At 38.8% G+C, this 15,658-nt stretch overlaps 1 protein-coding gene across 2 annotated transcripts in view; it reads right to left on the bottom strand.

Moving 5' to 3' along the window:
* Nucleotides 1-15,658, bottom strand: part of LOC105208517 (cytohesin-1) — a 329,917-nt gene that overhangs the window by 75,205 nt on the left and 239,054 nt on the right. For both annotated transcript variants that reach the window (XR_008470638.1, XR_008470637.1), the window contains one exon: nt 3,819-4,022. The gene's annotated coding sequence lies outside the window, so the exon portion shown is untranslated. The remainder of the gene's footprint in view (nt 1-3,818; nt 4,023-15,658) is intronic.

Here is a 15,658-nt window from a genome sequence, read left to right as displayed (position 1 = left end):
GAAATTATTAATTTTTGAAGCAGATTGACGACGAAAAATGGGTTGTTTACAATACTATAAAGCGCAAGGGATCATGGGCTTAATGAACCAGCTCAAACCACTTTGAAGGTCGATAGGTAATGTTGTAAGTTTGGTGGGATTTAAAAGGAATTGTTTGAGCTTTTTCCGACAATACTACGAATATTCTGAAGTGTATTGTAATCAGCTGGATAATATAGCGCGAGGAGTTTCCTGCACCTATGGAATGAGATTTTCCCTCGATTCGATTAGAATTTTTCAGTTTAAAAAATCAAATTTTTTTCGGTTTAAAAAATTCCAATTTTTTTTTTTTTCACATAAAAAAAATCCAATATACACCACCGAATACCAAAACAATGTAACCGTATGCATATGGATATGTGTCCGCGGTAACATGAATATGAACGTGTCTCAGCGCTTGGACACGCATGTAAAATCGTAATAAACCAAACAATGCAAGCCAATGATCCAAATCAGAGGGAATCGCTGCTACCAACGAGCGCATATTTCAAGGTTAAATTGACTTCAATAACCGCCACCGCATTTACCCAGCATTAACGTGTGAGCATAGGGACCACAATACGACCGGCCCGACAAGCGACCGTTGCGCCAACCAACAACAATCAACAGTCATTGCAACAAGAAAAGAAAAATGAGGAAAGAAAACTGTCGCGCCCGCGCTTTGGCGATCATCGTCATACGCCACAGCAATGTCAGCAGCACAACAAAGTTTTCAGCAATGCACCGGCATGGTAATCATTGCAGCATACGATTACTTGTCGTCATCAACGTACTGGCTATCCAACACAACTTCGTGCTGACTTCGGCTCACTTGCATTTTGCGGCGAAGACTTTAGACTATGTCGTCGTCATCAGCATCAACGTCGTCAATAGCACACACACTTGCAACGCGAATGCGATCAGGGGCGGACAGCGTAATGCAACAACAACAATAATAACACATAGTACTACTGGAGATACTCGTTGCACAGTGTATAGCTCGCCGCAGTCGCCAATTGGCTGAAGTCGTTGATATTAGCTTCTGGCGAGATCATTTCCAGGCAGCAGTGCTGAGGACGGCGGTGGCGGTGTCGGTGTCGTATCGACTCTTGCGAAATATTACAGGAATTCAATGCGCATATCAAAGCGATCGATAAGTCACGATTCCTGAGGGTATGGCTTCGTTGTCGGTTGGCTGTTTGCTGACGCGGTTTGCTCGATTTGCTTGGCTGGTGCGCGCTTAGTGGCTAACTGTTGGCGTTGCTTTTATTTGCCTGCGCGTCGTTAAGATTTCTATTTGTTTTCATTCCTCAGCGTTTTTTTTTTTTTCTTTTCTCAGATTGTATGCTGCACAGTCTTTATTGGTTTTGTTAGTGCTTGCTTCTAAGACGGTGGCTGGCCGCGACCGATTATGCGATGCAACCAAATGTCAGTAGCGGCAGCTGCGATTTGCGAATCTGCGCCTCGGTTCATTGCTTTTTCTACACTTTATGTTGTTACTATCGTTTTTGGTCAACTTGTAAATGTTTGCCCATCAATTTATGCATGCAATTGCAAACGGTTGCGCGCACATTGCAATTATGCCCTTGGATTTTCCACCAAAAGGCTTATCTGTCGGTTGTAGAGCCGCTGTTGGCGCTGCTACCAACACCGCGCGATGCGCTGTAAGTTTCTTCATGATACAATTACTTGTGCGCGAAGATGAGTAGCCGCGGAAGGCCCAAGTGGATAGCGCCAAGGTGACCAAAATAAGTAGCGAATTAAGCTGATAATTATGGCAAGTCATTGGTTGAGTGATGGTGCAACATGAGCAGTCAATGTAGTGATTAGTTTCAGGAGGGAATATCCAAATGTTGGGATTCATATGTTAATAGATGTTTGCAAGAGAATATATATAGCATGTGAATGAGTACATTACAGAAGGTATCCCCTTAAGATCGCCATATCCCTTTGACTCCCCTTATTAATTTTTCGATCACACCCAGAATCTTCAAAGCGATCAATGCCGACCGTACCCCGGTAGTGTATCTAATTCCATTTCATTCCATTTTGAGATTGCCAATGAATCCTTCTATAGAATATTCACTAAAATAAGTGTGATCTCAATATCACCGAACTAGAAACAGTCAGAAACTCCTTTGTCTTATCGGAGTTTATTTTAAGACAGATAAACCTAACGAGAATTTATCACAATTTAGATAATCGTCAGCTTTTGTTCGGTCTTTTTGTCCCATGATCGTTTGCAAGACCTGTAGTGATCTTCTTTTGCTTCACAAGATTCATCATTCTTTAGCTGAAGGAGGTTTGGGATTGGCATCCAGCTGAGCTTAGTGAGGCTATAAATTTGTCATAATGGTATCTACCGAAACTCTTTGGGAGTCTTACTTATGAATTTGGTATCTCCGCAAAACTAATACGGCTGTGTATACTTTGAAACGTTGAGCAACACCAAAAGCTCCGTCAGGTTCGAGAAGGATCTCACCGAGCCATTCGATTCCAAACGAGGTTTCAGGCAGGGTGATCACCATCTTGTGACTTCTTTAACCTAATGCTGGAAAAAATAATACGAGCTGCAGAGCTTAATAGAGAAGGTACAATCTTCTCTAAGAGTGTACAGTTGCTTGCGCACGGCGATGATATCGTTATCATTGGACTTAACTACCGCGCCCTTAGTTCTGCTTTTTCCAGACTGCATAAGGAAGCGTAGCGTATGATCTGGTAGTGAACGAGGACAAGACGAAATATCTCCTGTCATTAAACTAAGAGTCGACGCACTCACGTCATTGTTGACAGTCATAACTTTGAAGTTGTAGATAATTTCATCTATCTTCTATCTTGGAAAAGTCCTTTTTCGACGAACTATAACGAAACAAGTCACTCTTTCATTCCGACTTGTTTTATGGTGCAGAAGCATGCATCCGATGAGACGGTACTAAGAGTTTTAGAGAAAAAGGTTTTGCGGAAGATATATGGTCCCTTAAACATTGGCAACAGCGATGGAACGATGAGTTGTCACATTGATGACATTGACATAGCTCAGCGAACAAAAAAATGGCGGAAGGCAACTATCTAGTTTCGAAATCAAGAGACTTGGCAGTGTTTTGACAGTACAAAGGACACAGGATACAAAAGATATAGGATCGAGAATGAACCACGAAAAACCCGCAAATCGCTGCTGTTAGAGAAAGAGGAAGAAAATATAATGGAGTGAAATGTTACTATATTACTGATTTCCTCATTTTTGGAAAAAATCATCGAATTTTTGATTATTTACTCTTTCAAGTCTTCATTTATCAGGTTTGGTACCATGAAACTGGTACTTAGTTTGATAACGTAAGTCTATATTTGAGTTAAATTCAAAAATCTTAGTACCTTTCCCTTCAAATTTGTGGTGTCCATCTTGATGTTATCTTAACAAAGGCTATTCAAGCCTACTTCAGACCATTAGTGGACTTTAGAGGAAGCTTTTTCATGTCAAAAATACACTACATAATTTGGTAGTTTTCAATTTGAACACACGGCTCTCTACAAAGCTTCGACCGCTTTTTATCTTCGGTATGATTGAAGGCTGTGCTAAAGTCTTTAATATATTTCTGAAACAATTTAAGCCTGTTTCGATTCGCAATATCTGTATTGAGTTAATATCTTATTACCTTTCAAACTCTCTAAACATATTTGTGACCGCTTAATGCAAGGCTATCCAACAATTTTATTTATGAAACTTGCTTGTTCATTTCACCACTCAATAAGTGTTTGCGATTCAAAGACGACACTTTGGTATAAATATTGTAGCCACTTACCTCTTTAAATGCAGCAAACTTTTCCCTTCATAGTTGCATGATGGCTCAGTGCATTTTAGCTGCTCCTTGGCATGTGATGCCGCATGAACGCGCAGTAAAGTGGCATTTGCGGCAACATATTTGCAATTCTTATATTTACAAGTATTTTCAGTATTTTCCGACGGCAAAGTGGCGTGGCTCGCGCTATGCTTTTTCAGCATATACCTGTGGGGAATAAAAATGTTAATATATTATTTATAGTAGAAAATGTCCATGTATTATTGATATAGAGAGGTGTTTAAACTGTGAATTGCAAATTATAATTATTGATAAGATGAGAGATGAAAGAGTTGGAATATAACAATTGATGTTTTAAAAAATAAAGCAAAAATAATTCTTTGTCAGACTCACACCTCCCACCATATTATGACAAATGTTCTGCAACTCGGTAAACTTTAAGTAATCATTCGAATATGTGGAATATGCTTACATATATATTTTTTAACATTTGCCTACAACATTTTTAATTACATTAAATCAAAGCAAAAGTAATTCGCAGCAAAGTCACGTACCAAACTAATGTACGACGGCACGTTCAATGGACTGAAAACATTCATCGGAATATATACATATAGATATACACAAAACGACCAGCGTCAGTATGTATGTATGTTACTAGTGGCCACAAATGCAAAACTTCCATTGCAATAACAACTCGGTGAAGTGCAAGCAAATACCAAACATAGCCAACAGCGGAGTGTCCACACGCAAAAAAGGGCAACTCACGGCCTCCAAAAGCGGCGACACACCAAGAGATGTACGGTCAGTTGGACACATTTTTGGTGTTGAAACGTCCGAAATGTAGAAATCGTAGGCAAAACTTTTGCAAACATCAATTACGTGTGCTAATTAATCGGTACAACAGACGGTCGGTTAGAAGGTGGGGTGACCGCCAGCATTCGTCCACTGGACGTTTACTGGAGAAAAAAGCGAAAGACGAACTGCTGCTCGGTGGAAAATAAGTGCATTTAGAGGTGGGGGAAATAATGAAAGTTCGATTGATTGGGTACCAAGAAATGATAAACCCTTTATACAACATTAAATTGTATTAGAGTAGGAAGAAAATATGAAATAAATCTCCAGTTCCAGGTTTATCCCTACGAAATCGAAAAATTACCGAGATTTATGTATATCTTAACACGATGTCTGAACCATTAGGTTCCAATAACTAGATACTTTAGTTCAAAGTTATCCACGATAGGTGATCTCTTGTCGAAACTTAGGAACGGTAAATGTTATGGAAGAATATCTCCATTTATTGCCTAATATTTCTTCTATAGTTCCAATTTGGAGGGATAACTATCGAAAGATAGATTATGTTTCCAGTTCGAATTAACAGAATTATGTATTTTAGGCAATAGAATGCAAAAGAACTCCATCGAAACGGAGCTATAAATGCGTTTCGGGACTAGAAAGAAGTATTGGCTAAATTTCAATCTACAGCTCAGAACTGGCTTCCACAGAATACTATTTGGACTACTAAACACGATCGGAATATATTTTAAAAATACTTCTCGGACAAAGGAGAACAGAGGAGTTGAGGAATTTATAAAATAGGTTGAGTGCTAAAACAATCGGATTTACCTTATTTGAAAGTACTATTTCTGAGCAGTATTTTAGGGATTTAGTGGAACCGGAGGAAAGATTTAGATTCTAAAAAATTTAGATTGAATTCTTTCAAAAAAATTTCTTATAATGGATTCATATCAAACCCTTACCAGTTTCAACACACAAAGCTCTCCTCACTAACTTCTTCGACATGAAAGCAGAACTTTTGTTGGTCACCCCATACGAAATGTCTATATGTATGTAAGTAATTACCATACATAGGTACTTGTACGAGTATTGTAAAAATCTCCCTGTAATGGAGTTGAAGAGAGGGAGACTGCTTGTATGCAGATGCCAGCAGACAGACGACGGTACAAAAGTTTTTCTAATTACTGGTGACATTTCGAGAAATTCGAGAAAAATGAAGTGAATCATGCACTGAATATATAATTTGATTGATTTTTCAATTGGAATTCGAAAATGCTGCGCCATGCTGTTGGAGGCTTTAAGAAATAATTAAAGGAAGTGGTTAGTCGATTGTAGACTTTGGTATTTCGAATGCTGTATAATTAAATTGGGTATAAGCATGCTAAAGTGAAATACTAAAGTTAAATTGCGGAAGCTCTCAAGTTGCTTAAAGAGAAATAACTAGTCTTTCATAGTCAGTATTTTGGGAATACATTTGACTGGAAAATAAATTTGGTAAGATAATACTAATATTCTTCGAATATTCGAAGTAAATATTCGCAAACTTTAGGGAGGCTTGGCTTTAATTTCTTTTAGGAATCGATTCATACTATCTCTTAAAGGTCTGATCGAGTCTTAGTCTGAAGTTTTAACGATGAAAGGTAGAAATATTTTATTTTTCGGAATTAGAATCTGGTTTAATTTCAAAACAAGTAAAGAACTCAGAAAATACTGGGCTAATTGAAAAAGGAAATGAACTTGGGATCAAAGAACAACATGAGTGGTGTAAACATGTTTTAAAATATTGGGTACAAGTAAAAAGGTAGATTACTATAAGACCCTTACTAAAATATATAACTTCCGATTTCTTTTGAACATGAGGTAGAATAAAGAATAATAAAGATACTTACGGAATTAAATACACAAAAAAGTCATCGGAGATCAAGGAGATATCCTTATTGCCTCTTTTTTAGCTTTTGCCACAACTCGCTGAGGAAAACAAAGACCAATTCGTTCGTGGTCTAGAGCTAATAACGGGTGATCCAAGTAGAAGTACTTTGTTTAATAGCAATGTTTGACCAATCACGCGCGAGTCGTGTTAAGCTTTCATGTTATTTTTGTTCAGTATTGTTTGGCATTTCAACATGGAAAACTTACACCTGTACAACGTTAACAAACTCTACAACTTTATTAAGAAAATTCAAGTTCTGTAAAGAGTGTGTTTCGCGCGCATCACTCAACTTATGTTCAACATAATCGGCCAACTGAGGGTAATATTCGTAACACCATCACCCATGTTGAGACCCAACATTCATTGTTGAATAACATTCGACCGAATAGACCACGTCCAGCACGCAGTGAAGAAAATATAACAGTCGTAGCTGAGAGTCCATATTTCTTCAAAAATGATGCCTGTGAGAACGCAACCGCCAATGGCGACTGTTATCGCGCCGACTATTTGATGCCTGAAATTGAATCTCGTGATATCGGCGACATTTGGTTTCAACTAGACGGCGCCACTTCCCACACATCCCATCAATCAATAGAATTATTGAAAAAACACTTCAACGAGCAAATAATTTGACGTTTTGGGCGGGTCTATTGGCAACCAAGATTTTGTGATATCACACAGATTCGACACACTTATTACCAGTCGAAATCCTCGAACGTCATCGAAAATTGGACTCAACGGATGGATCATCTGAGTTGTAGCCGCGGTCTACATTTAAAAGAGGTAATCTTAAAAAAAAAATGCCAAAGAATATTCTTTCGAATGATAATAAACATTCCCCATTAAATTTGAATTTTCTGTGTTTTTTTTATATTCTCGCAACAATAGTTGATAAGTGAGTATTATAGTTTTGTTCACATAACGGTAGCTTGTAAGTCAGAAAACACTACTAGTTAGATATAGGGTTATGTACATCAAAATGATCAGGATGACGAGACGAGTTGAAATCCGGATGTCTGACTGTCCGTCCGTCCGTCATTCAGTGCAACAAATAACTTGGGTAAAAATTGATAAAAATAATTTGAGTAAAAATTGATAAAAATTGATATAATCGGATAATAACCACGCCCACTTCCAATACAAAGATTAGGTTGAAAATTACTAAAAGTGAGTTAATTCACTAACGAAAAACGTCAGAAGAAAGCTGCACTCAGATTTTTTTACAAAATGGAAAATGGGCGTGACATCGCCCACTTATGGGTCAGTATATACTATTGTTTTCTTGTAATAATGTGTCTCTGTTCCAAAAATTATTAAAATCGGGTCATAACATCTTCTAGCTCCCATATACCTAATTATAGGTTTTTCAAAAATAGGAGATAAAACAATGATATGCTCTCTTCGTCTCAACCTTATAAGGGATCATGTAAATTTCTATTCTAAATGTGACACTGTGTACAGTTTTAAACATTTTTGGTAAAATTTGACGAGATGGTGTTTACACATTTTTTCTAATCTCAAAAAGTGATCTTGTGAAGATATCTCACATGAAGGATTACATTTTTAAATCATGAAATAGATATTTTGAGATCTATCCCGCCCACACCTTGTACTTTCTTATACAATTTTCCTTGTCTCTCCTTAGTCAAACCCCCGCCAGCCATCACTTAATCTTTCGCTGTCAATGTGCTTTAGCGAAACATCAAACGAGTATTGCATATAAATATTCCAAATGCTCGTTTCCGTCTGCTGCTCATTTGACATTTTCAACGTCAAGCGAAAATGAACACAGACAACAAAAATAAAAACAACAAAGCAAGCAACAAAAAAAATGTCATCTACTTTGCACTAGTAATGCGCAACATTAACAAAGTTTCAATCTTTAATCTAAATTTGTGTTTACGGCAAACGACAACTAACCAGAGAACCAAGCAACCAGCCAACCAACAAACAAATACACCCCTCTGCATGCCCCGCAGCAGGCAACAATTTCATGCAGGATAACGTTTCCACCGACATTGTCATGCATTTCTAATGATAACGCTGCTGCTGCTGCTGCTGCCTTGGAGCACAACAATCGGATGCAGTCACTAACGACAACAACAACAACTAATAATATTAGATATACATACACAACAGCGTAACTGTACAGGTGCGCGGGCAAGGTGCTGGCGCTTCCTCTACGGACCGGAGATGTTGTTGACAGTGTTGATGCCGTTGACGGTTTGATGTGTATGTTGCTGGGTGTTGTTGCTACAGCTACTGCCTGCTGATATGTGAAATGTCACATTGTATTCGCGCTTTGAAAAGTCGCAAACTTTAATTCGTACCGCCTTCCCCTCTACGCTGCACTCGGTGGCAGTTGGTTGTTGGTGGCGCAACGCTTGAATGCATCACGTCACTGCAACAAACAAAAGGCGGCATTGAGTTGTGTTCTTGGTGCAAGGATAATGGCGACATTACTGCAAGAAAACGAGCAAATCTATGGGGAATTACAAGTTGTTGATATTTTCTGTTGTTGCTGTTGCTCATTGTGGGCTTAGGACGGCCTGCACCCTGCGCTCGCGCATTGCAGCTAACCTGCCTTGGTAATGTTGCAGGCATTCACTGGTGTTTCTGTTGGCTCAAAATTATCTCAACTTAGAAAGCTTTTGTTGTTTTCCTTTTTGTTAAATGGTTTATAAAAAATGACGCCTTTTAATGACCTCATAGAGTGATCGCGTCTCATGCTTCGAATGGCAGATGTTTCAGAGTTACTAAGGAAGTATGGATGCTTGACAGGTAGTGTACCGCTGGTAAATTTAATGAAAGGCAAAAATTGCGAAATTATATTAGCTTTTGTGTCATCTGTGAGTATACAAATAAATATATAGAGTCCTAAACATCTGTTTGCCCTTTGCAAGATTTTAATGAGCACAAAAAAAGCTTTGAAAAACGTCGATAAAAAGTCAAACAAAAAATGGGGTTTTTTTGTGCCTGAAAGTAACTGGTTTTCCAAAAAGGAGGCTACTACAAAAGTTGACCGAAAGGGACAGCAAACCACGTCATATTTTTCCAGGCTCTTTTGACATTTGTCTTCAGTAAGGCTGCCATTTAATCATGGAAAGACATATGATCCAACAATGAGTCGAAAGTATTAAAATTCACTATAGAATTTCGGAGACAGTAGCTTCAACTTTAAGAGCGTTACGTCCTCCGTCAGTACAAAATGTTCCTGTGCCAGTGAGACAAAGAAGTGCCTGTAGTATCGAGAATATTGCTGCCGCTAACGCACCAGTTGAGGAAGACCCAAATCAGTCTCTCACAATTCGTTATCAAGCATTGGTCATCTCTGTGTCGTCGTTGTGATGAAATTTTTGAAAAGATCTTGGTCTACATCCTTTCAAGATCTAATTTACACAAGAACTGAAGCTGCTTGAACACCAGAATCGTCGCATGTTTGTGAATTGGGCTGAGCAACAACATTAAAATGATCCGGATTTTCATCGAAAAATCATCTTCAGCGAAGTGTCTCATTTCTGGTTAAAAGGCTTCGTCCATAAGCAAAATATTCGTTATTGGTCTGGCAGCAATCCACATGTACTCCATGAGTTAACATTGCAGTCCGAAAAAATTACAGTTTGGTACGATTTATGGACCGGCGGCGTCATTGGGCCGTACTTCTTCCGTGATGATCAAGACCGGCATCTTACTGTGAATGGGAATCGCTACCGCTCAATGATAACCGAATATATTTGGCCCGATTTGGATGATATGGACTTGCGCCACACGCCACACAGCGAATTTCACAATCGATTTATTGAAAACCGTATTTGGGGAACGTGTTCTCCCATGAAATGGCCCAGTTAATTGGCCGTCTTTGTCGTGCGATTTGACGCCGTTAGGCTATTTCCCTTAGGTCTATATACATCAAGTCTATGGTCTATGCCAACAAGCCAGCGACGATTGATGAACTTCGTACGAATATCGAACGTGAAATGTATGCTTGGAAACCGTTGAAAATTGGGTTCAGCATCTGGATATACTTTTACAGGAATAAAGAATTTCATACTTTTGTGGCGCTCTTATTGAAAACCTCTTTAGAGTATATTTTCTTTACACACAAAATACTAAAATTTGATGTAAAAATATGTTTAATGTGATTTTAAGATAATTAATAATTTGGACTAGCATTGTTCTGGTAAGTGATCTTTAAATATACACATTCTTCCTTATGCGATGCAATATTTTTAAATTCTGTATATATTGTCGCCATAAGTAGAAGATTTTCTAAAGAAACTGAATCTTTATTAATCAAAATGTATTCTTTTTTCAATAATAGCTAACATACGCTTCGTCTTTACGAAGAATCGAGGAACTAAAAAGACTCATTAGTTGGAGCCATATTAATATCCGAGCTAGACTAAGATTTATGCCATTTTGAAAAGCAGATAGTCAATTTATTCTAGAATCATGAATTCTAGAACTCAAAAGAAGCTTTCAATATCAATTTATTTGGTTATGTTTTTTTATAAATCTCCTTAACCGTTAGATTCATAAAAAAGGTCGATTGTAAAGTCTCTGAACATTGGGTTGCTATATAAAATGAGACTTAAAATTTTTTCGAAACAATTTATTGACTGTTACATATATAAAATTTTAATGCTTACCAGGTCAACATTGAGGTTAACACTTTTATTACAACCCAAGAAAGCCATGTGTTCTTGAGACCAGATTTCTTATCGAGCTAACGATGAAAATTAGTTTTGTGAAGAAAGAAACTTCGGAATTGAGAAACTGTTTCTCTCAGTGGGCGAAAGTGTATTCAGTCTGATAAGTAAGATTCTTTAATACATCTTTTACTTCCGTTTCCATGACTGGATAGCAGGAACGGACACAGTTTTGTATAGGCTTACGAACTATCGAATGGTTTTAGGAATGAATATGAATACTACAAAATACAAATCGGTTACTAAATATAGAGTTCGTTGGAGATGACTCGAAAGTTTTAATGAAGCAACCATACTACTAAATAGTAAAATCGTTTTTTTAGCAGTAGTATTTTGACAAGATATGACAGACTGCCGGGAGTTGTCTTTATAAGGCCAAAGAGGGGGTTTGAAACATTGTTATATAGTTTGAAAGATTTATTGATGTTAGCTTTAAGCATCGACTTTTGAACTCCTCTAAACTGCAGAAAACGAGAATATAACGGTATCTTAAGTTGAAAAATCTTTTTTTGATACTTAAATTTATTTTAGAAAACCGACTGTGATAATAATTTGGGATAAACGCACCTAAAAGCTTCCTTAACTTTATTCTCTTCACTTTAATCGCCAAAATTCCCAAATATTTACCAAATAAAGCTGAGAAATGCTACGACTAAATCGTACCAACACCTTGGAATGCACATACTTATACAATATAGTACTGCTTCCGTTTCCGCATTGTGAGAATATGTCTATAACAACAACAATAAATGGTAGCATACAAAAGCTAAACTTCGCGGATACTGCTCAAAAGAAAGCGCGGCACAGAACAATAGGATACGCTGAACGACAATGACGAGGAGAACGACAACACCAGCGAAGACGACGACGAAGATTAAGCAGCAGCACAATACAATCGAATGGCGTATAAACAGGAATAAAGTTGGCGAAAGATCTTAATATTTCAGATATACTCCCGCAGCAGCGGGTCTTTCAAAGCGAATGGCAATGGAAGAAAAGAAAGGCGGCGGCAGGTGGTGGAGCGGCGGAGCAGCGGTGCAGCGGGCGAACAAAAACGGTAATGGCTGACGAAATGTTTCACACTTGAAGGCGTAAACTTTTGCTGTTGTGCCATGTCAAGTTTTTGCACTGTGACCGGTGATTGCCTGCAACACACCAGCACCAAGAGTGCAAGAAGTTACTTTGTTTTTGCTTGTGCTTTTGTGTTGCTGCATTGGTTTGTACAAGAGTGTATGTGTGTGGGTGTGCGTTGTCGCTTAATGCCCGACAATCTTGGCATGTACGAACAGCTGCAACATTAGCACCTCGAGCGCTTTGTAGCTACGCCATGTAACGGCATATGATCGTTAGAGTGTATGTGTGCCTCGCGTCAGGTGTGCGCGTTGTTGTCGCGCTTTTGTTGTTGTTATTATTGTGGCATCTTTCTCTTGCTGCAGCTGTCAACTTGAGCATGTCATTCATTGCGCAAGTAAATGCAACCCGCCCGCGGCAAGCAAGTGACTTTCGCCTCCAAGACATTCAAAGACAAAGGAAATGTCTGCAAGGTGAGGGGGTTGGGGAGCGCTGTGTGATGTGCTTTGGGTTATAGTCGCGCACACAAAGAGTGACAAGACGCTTACTGGTAGTATGCTCATCTTGAGTACCAACAAGTAAGGGTGTGTTAAAATCGGTTGGAACCAAACGGTACTTTCTTAGCCGGGAGTCTTTAAATTTGGCTTTATTGGATACCTTGACGCAAAGGGACGTAAGATATTTCTTTTTTTAGATCGAGTTATAAAACCGTCGGGCCAAAAGTCTTTTTTGAGTATATTTTCTACGGCAAAGCGACTACAGTTGTAATCTCGAAAATTTCAATGGTATTTAAGTAATAGACTTCGACTGATTAATCGGACTTGGCATCGGCGAGTATCGGCCAAAAGTTTCAGCATCGACATCGGCCAGACATTGCGAACCGGTTGGACACTATCAAGTAATTACGGCGGTACGAACTACCGAAAAGAAATTAGAAATACTGATTCTTCAGACAACAACACTCTGTTGGATACACTTGATCGTAGAATGATCTTCTGAAAGTTTTCCGGATACAACATTGAAGCGGCTCGACACAATATTTCTTGAGTCCATTAGCGTATAAAGAATTCATCTATCGGGTGATCCAAGTAGAGTCGTGTTAAGTTATTTAATCGGCCTACTGAGCGTACTATTCGCACCACCATCACCCGTCTTGAGACTCATTAGAATTCATTATTGGATAATATTCGACTGAATAGACCACGTCCAGCACGAAGTGAAGAACATGTAGCAGAAAGAAATATATAGAGTGTACACGAAGATCGTGGATAGTCGATTCGGCGTCGTTTGAAGTAACTCGGACTGACTTATAAAACGACTTGGCGCATTATATGTACGTCGAGATCTTAAATTGAAAGCCTACAAAATACAGCTTGTGCAAGAACTGAAGCCGCTCGATCTTCCCAAGCGACAACACTTTGCTCAGTGGGTTCTTCTGTTCAGCTTTGAGGTCCATTATTGTCTCAATGAGTATGTAAATAAGAGTATGTAAATGGCCGCATTTAGGAGGAAGAACAACATGATGAGATGCAAGAGCTTTCTTCCGGTTTGGTGTGGTTTGGGAGTCGGTAGATCCATATTTTTTGAAAAATGCTGCCGATGAGAACGAAGCTGTCAATCATACCTCATAAGGAACCTCGAAATGGACCATCCTTTAGTTTCGCTGGAGTACATCGATTCTCTGACGGTCGGGTCAATGTAATCAAAACGATACAAAAATCAGAAGCTCACCTCGGCATGAATTCTATTTCACCTCCACAGAACTTGGTGAATAATGGAAGGAAGCTTTATGAGTCTTCGATCTATGTAGTTACTGGTTGCTGTCAGGTTATATATCAGTTTTCAGTCCTTCTATTTGCAGCATGAATTATTACTTTCAATAGGACTGTTCTTCAATATATCAGTCTCTAACAACATCCGTTTTTATACTCACTTTTGGAGCTATTAACGACTTGGAGTGTTAGTTCTTTTAGTCTGCGGCTATACTCCGTCATAACTATGGTCCACATGCAGCCAGAGTTCACAGGAAAAATCGCCATGATTTTGTTTGAGATATCTCGAGTTGAAATAGCAACTTGCCGCTAAGCTCGAAATTAGTTCGCCCGTCCATTATTTTATGCTACAGTTAGACAAAGAAAATCATTTTGCATCTTGCAACATGTTCCGAGAGTATAAGACCAAAGTAGGAAGTGCGCATAAAGCAGGTGTTTGTCTCCTTCAGTCGATCGGTAGGTGTGATATTGTGATTGTCTTGTCAGAATATGTTGCAAGTGTAGTTATTTTAGCAAGTTGCAACTACTAAACGTACACACCCCACCTAGCGCAATACTTTTGCCCCGCTTTCTTCTTTGTCATCTGCCTGAGCTTAAGTTCCTTCCAAGTCGTTGCCATCCACTTTTCAGGCACATTGTGTTGGATGTTCGCAAAACTCGCATAAATATTTATGACACACAGCAGTTCACGTTTGTTTCTCTACATGTCATTGTTGTTGTTTTTGGCTGTCGTCTGTTAATTTCGTATTCCAATAAGACGCAACTACCGTTATTTGTGCTTGCCTGCCATCTTGTACTACAACATATCCTTGCACTTTTCGCACCACAATTTTCCGAAGGGTGCGAGTAATTACATACAAAACACTCGCTCACACACATCACGCGCTTCCGGTTGGCGCTCTCTCGTTAAGCTGGTGCACAAAGTATCATGTGTTTACCGCTAAAACTATCACTATCCTGACACGTCTGCTGTAATGCTCCAATCCTTACAAGTGATACACACCCATCCCAGGCAAATGTGCTGCCAGCCTGCATCATCTCCATCATTGTCAGCGCTCTGTACTAAGCACGGATTATTGCATTTGTAATTAGCAAAGTTTCTTCATGCATTCTTCTCACCAAAGATGCCGTTATTCGTGTATTGCATACAAAAATTATGCTTATGACTTGGATTTGCTATAAAGTGGTAAATATTTTGGCGTCGAATTTCGGGAGATTTGTTTTTGTCAAGTACTTAGCATACATTTCGAGACTACTCAAAGAAGTATGGGTTTTTTGAGATTTTTTGTTGTGATGATTTTTTAAGACAGCAGTATATAATACATGTTGAAAAGAGTCTCATATTTGAAAACAACGTTCTAAAGATCTCGAGATCCGAGCGCTCTTTGAGCGGAGAGTGATTCTTGTAGTTGACCGGACGACTGTTTATCCTTAAGTCTTTGCGCTGCTTTTGAAAACGGTTATGGGTTTTACGAGAACCAGTTTCTTACCGAAGATTCACTTGCAGCTCTTTCCCTCCCTTTACCATACTGGTTGGAATACCTAATTGCTCTAAAGAAGTTA

This window comes from Zeugodacus cucurbitae, chromosome 3 (genome assembly GCF_028554725.1).
Source record: "Zeugodacus cucurbitae isolate PBARC_wt_2022May chromosome 3, idZeuCucr1.2, whole genome shotgun sequence".
In the NCBI taxonomy this organism is placed as follows: Eukaryota; Metazoa; Arthropoda; class Insecta; order Diptera; family Tephritidae; genus Zeugodacus; species Zeugodacus cucurbitae.
Note: the sequence above shows the minus strand (reverse complement) of the source record. Positions and strands in the feature narration are given on the sequence as shown.